Genomic DNA, 5095 nt, shown 5'->3' with positions numbered 1-5095 from the left:
ACATCTTAAAACTCTCGTCCAACACATCAGGCGTAACGCCATATGTTAACTGACGAAGTGCGGCCGTGCATTTTTGTAAGGGAGTGAAACCGGGTGTACCTCTAGCATCGTAACGTTGTTGGAAAAAATTGCACTCCCTCGTTACATCATCAACTATACATTCGTATAAACGTTTGAACATTCTGAAGCGCCTACGAAAATAGTACCCTTGATAAGTGGCATTCTCTTGAAAGTAGTCTTGTACCAAACGTTGGTTGGCTTCTTCACGATTCCTGCAAATATATCTTCGTGTTCTTCGTTGAGAACTTTCAGCTGCGCTATTACATAAAGCATCATATGTGTGTTCCGCCATTTGAGCACACGCAACAACGTCATAAAAAATAACTTGAAATTCTTCAGAAGGTGACATTTTGAAAGAGAAGGGTGAATTTTTTTTTTAAATTTGAGAGAGAAGGGTGTTTTTTGTTTGAAAAATAATGAAGTGTATGTAGTATAATTTGTAGGAAAGAAAGGAAAAACGAAAGAAAAAAAAATATTAAATGTTCGAACTTTTGACCGTTCAACGGTCCTATCCCATCAACCAATGACATTGCACGGCTAGAAAATGCCACACTGCGGCCGAAACCGCAGGAAACCGCACCCAGGGGGCGGTGTTCGCGGTCCAGGTGGCAAAGCCGCGGTTTGGAACCGCGCCCACTCCCCACAGCCTTAGCAATCCAATTCAATCCAATCCAATTTTATATTAAACAAATATAAAAAAATATTATATCAATATTGGTATAATTTTGTAGAGAAAAATTAATCATGTATTTTGGTATATTTTCATTTAATTTTTCACTCAAAATAAAATACAATTATTAACAAAATTAAAATTTAATTACAAAAGCTATTTTACCTATAATAGTAAGTGACTGACACATAGATTTAGTTAATGATAAAAAGAGGCAAGCATTAGTGAACTGGGTTGTGTCTCCGGCCTAAGTCACCAAAGTTAATTTTGTTTTCATTTTCTTTTAAGGTCCTACTTTAGACACACCAATCTACAACACCAACCTATATTATTAGGTTTACTTTTTAGGTTAATGATGGTAATTATTACCATATCATTACCATATAGTGTAGACATTATCAACTAATCATTTTCATTAATTAATAATTTTATTGCATTGTTTTCAGAAAAAAAATTATTTTTTTACTTTTCTCTCTCTCTCTCTCTCTCTCTCTCTCTCTCTATATATATATATATATATATATATATATATATATATATATATATATATATATATAAGCTATTAAAAATATATGGTAGCTATAATTAAAAAAAACGTAGGTAAATAATGAACACAAAGGAAAAAAACGAGATAAATAAAAGAAAAAAGTGGTAGCTCCCAATAAAATTTAGTCAAAACTATAAATTTAGTTATCCTCAAACTCTTTTTTTTTTAATTTTAAATATTACGATAAAATTCGATTAAATATTACATTTTATTTACAGCATATAATGGTATATTAGTCAAAAGAATAAAAACTGACGTGGTTTAAAATTTACGATTTTTTGTTACATCATAATTTGGAATTTCATTATAAATTGTATAGAGTTAAAATATCTTATAAAGTATAACATATTTAATATTTATATAAAAAATAATTATAAAGGTTAGACGTCACAAATAAAAATACAGTGGGTTAAAAAGGTGGGTATTAAAAAAAATGGCATATGCATTGGTGTTATGCTATTAAAAAAAGATGTGTAAATTATAAACACACAAAAGAAAAAAATTCGGATTAAAAAAAAAGAAAGAAAGAAAATAAGTCCGAGGTTTCAAGCAAGTCCCAATTAAATTTAGTCAAAAGTCTAGATGATTGTGTAATGACGGTGTAATTAAAAAAACTCTATAATCTAAAATTAGACTTGTGTGGTAAAGTAAGTTAGAGTAGATTGGTGTGTGGGATAGGTTGGTGTGTATAAATAAAAATCTTTTCTTTTAATTTAGAACCGGTGAGCGGCTCGCCCATATAATCCCAATGGGGATAGTCTAAGCTAAATTCACAAAGTTCCCTAATTTGCTTACGTCTGAGTATGAACCTAGCACCTCCAATCTAAAAATGTTCCACTTTTACCGAGGACTAATCTCACGTTAACAACAACAAACACTAGTGTTACAAGATATTTGTATATTCCTATTTTGAGCTACCACACCCATTAGGCTAAAATGAGTGGTAACACTCCTAGCATTTTGCCACATCATTTTTTTGTCTGCCACGTCATTTTTTTTGTCTTAACACTTAAATCTTAACATTTTATAAGGAGTGGTAACACTCCTAGCACACCAATTTTTTTTTTCTTTTTCAAAATTAATTAAATTATGTTTTTTTAAATAATTTTTTTTAAACCACAAACAATTAATATCAAATAAATTATATTTTTTAAAACACAATATTTCAAATTAAATTAAAAAGTTACAATAAAATTTTGCAGAGGGGTTTTATGCCAATTCTAGAAATTTATGTTGTAAACAATGTTTTAAAAACCGGTTTGAACCGGCTGGTCGAACCGGTTGGACCGGGAATCGGGGAAGGGAGCGGTTCAACTATCACCGGTTTTATGTCTATTTCTGAACCGGATCGAACCGGCCGATTTTTACAAAAATCCGGTTGAACCGGTTCAATTAAACCGGTTGAACCGAATAAAAACACATGAAATCGAAACATTTTGCATATTAAACTTTGGTAGTTTTTTTCACATTTATTAAAAAATTTCTGAATAAAAGCACCTGATAAATGTTATGAAGTTTTTTGATACATTTACATTTATCTAAGACTTTATTTTCTTTTTAATGCATGTGGATTGATGTAAAACTTATGATTATGAATTATTTTAATGTATTTAGAATGATCTACAACTTGTTTTCATGTGTATTTTAATGTTTGAACTTGTGGGCATCATATTCTTGATTTGTGTATGTAGGTATGTATACGAAAATACGAAAAAAGATGAAAATTATAGAAACCGGTTTACTTAGCGGTCGAACCGGTTGAACCGGAAACCGGTCACCATGCCGGTTCAACTAAAAACCGGTTTTTAAAACATTGGTTGTAAAAGAAGTTATAAGTTAGGGTCGAATCTGTCATAAAACTAAAATCGAGGGACCAAAACTGCCAAATTGTAAAATCTATGTCATCTTCCTCGTTTGCTACCTGACGAACAAATTGATAATATTTCTCTTTTTTTTTTAACTTTTAAATTTCAATTTCATGGAAAAAACCCATTTGCCAATCATATTGTTCCATTTCTTTCTCTCTCCTCTCGCTAGATCTTTGGCGAACTCCTGCTAACGAGCTTCATGGCGAATATAGAGGAGTGGTGCAGCGTCTCTTGACGATGCTATTGGCGAGAGGGGTGGCGAGGCCACTCCCTCCGGCCTTAGACCAACTAGCTAGACCAGTACTTAAGGGAGCCGCCATTTCTAGCTCTATATTTGATTTGGATTAAAACGCCATTAATAAATTGATCTCACTGGCTAGATCTTTACAACTCTTTGCCATGTTCTTGAAAACAATCTCATCTCCATGATTCCAAATCACCCACACAAACCCCAAGAAAATGATCATGATGCCCGAATGTGCTTTATGAGAAAGACTCCTATTGTTTAGTTTTATAATATTACTAAACAAATCACATAATGATTTTCAAATACACTACATGCCATTTAAGTTTTATGGTCACAATTAGCAACTCATTTTCTTTTTAATTGAATTACTTTATTTTAACAATTTGCTTTAATTCATATTACAATATAATGAAGATATTATTCTAGTCAATACAATATCATTCCAAAGCTATAGTTAAACGTGTCTCGATATGCATTAAACACATTTTGGTGGTTTAACTAGTTTTCCATATTTTTGAGTAATAGTTGTCTCGATATTAGTGGTCTTTTCCCATAAAGTGTCATTTATGTGTACACATATTCTTTATTATCAATTTTTTTCGAAAGAGTTCTTTATCAATTTTTATTTACTCCATATGCTGATATACATGTCTTTAGTGAAGTGCTTTTTATGTGTAGACATATGCTTTATCAATTTTTATTTACGCCTTATACATCCCTTTAGTGAATTAAGCGTGCATGAATATATATAGAGTAAATAAAATTGTTTCTATCTACCCTAGCCCTACGTAATTGGTATAACCACTCCCTCAACTATACATATAGAACTATACATGCTAAGATTAATCATGAATCGATGACCATCTAGTGAAATTTAACAACAGCTGAAAACTTCATTAAGAACCATGTCTTTGCAAATGAGAAGAAAAATACCTATTCGTATACATTTACCACATGGAAATTAATAAACACCTTTGTACAAAGTCTAGAATAAATGAATAATGCTATATATTATACATATTCTCATTGAGATAATGACATAAAATACAAAATCGTGGTGGTCCGAACACTTTTCTAGCTAGGGTGAAAAATGTTGTTTTCAAACTACAAAACATGCAGTTGAGCCGAAAGGTAGACAAATGTTTCTTCATGGCAGGGAATAGTAAGTCCTCCCATTGGATGGTAGAATCCATATTCTTCTTCTGACCTACGTAACAAATCTTGGAACAAGGGTTGGTCCAAGTAAGACAAAGGCACAACAAACCGCTTCTTTTGGGTTTCACCAACATACACAGCCAAGTGTCCTTTGGGAACATCTGGTTGGTTTTTCTTGTGCATTTTCATCATCTGTTTCAGATTAGCAACCATCGAATGCATACGGAAAACGCCCATGTATCTTGATCAACAAAAGATAGTTATTTTTTAGGAAACGAAAAACTAGTTTGTGGAATTGAGGAACTAGATTTGGAGGTTGGCTTTGATGGAGCCTCGAGTACGAAGCTTTTAATTTATAGTGTCTAGTACAATCAACTAGCCAGCTATCTAAATGGAAATCTGATAATGGATGATGCTAGACGGGGCCTAAGTCATGTGTGGGCTCACATGGCTTTACTACGTTTATTACCCATCTAATATATATATTTTTCTATCATACTCTCCACTCCGTCATAAAATAATGGCCTACTTGTTTAAACAAAATCAAG

At 32.1% G+C, this 5095-nt stretch overlaps 1 pseudogene; it reads right to left on the bottom strand.

The window, feature by feature from the left end:
• Positions 1-4310: 4310 nt before the first annotated feature.
• Positions 4311-4890, bottom strand: LOC145162494 (auxin-responsive protein SAUR23 pseudogene; annotated as a pseudogene).
• Positions 4891-5095: the final 205 nt, after the last annotated feature.

The sequence above is a fragment of the Lactuca virosa genome, chromosome 3 (assembly GCF_052849685.1).
Source record: "Lactuca virosa cultivar CGN04683 chromosome 3, Lactuca_virosa_CGN04683_v6, whole genome shotgun sequence".
NCBI classification, from domain to species: Eukaryota; Viridiplantae; Streptophyta; class Magnoliopsida; order Asterales; family Asteraceae; genus Lactuca; species Lactuca virosa.
Note: the sequence above shows the minus strand (reverse complement) of the source record. Positions and strands in the feature narration are given on the sequence as shown.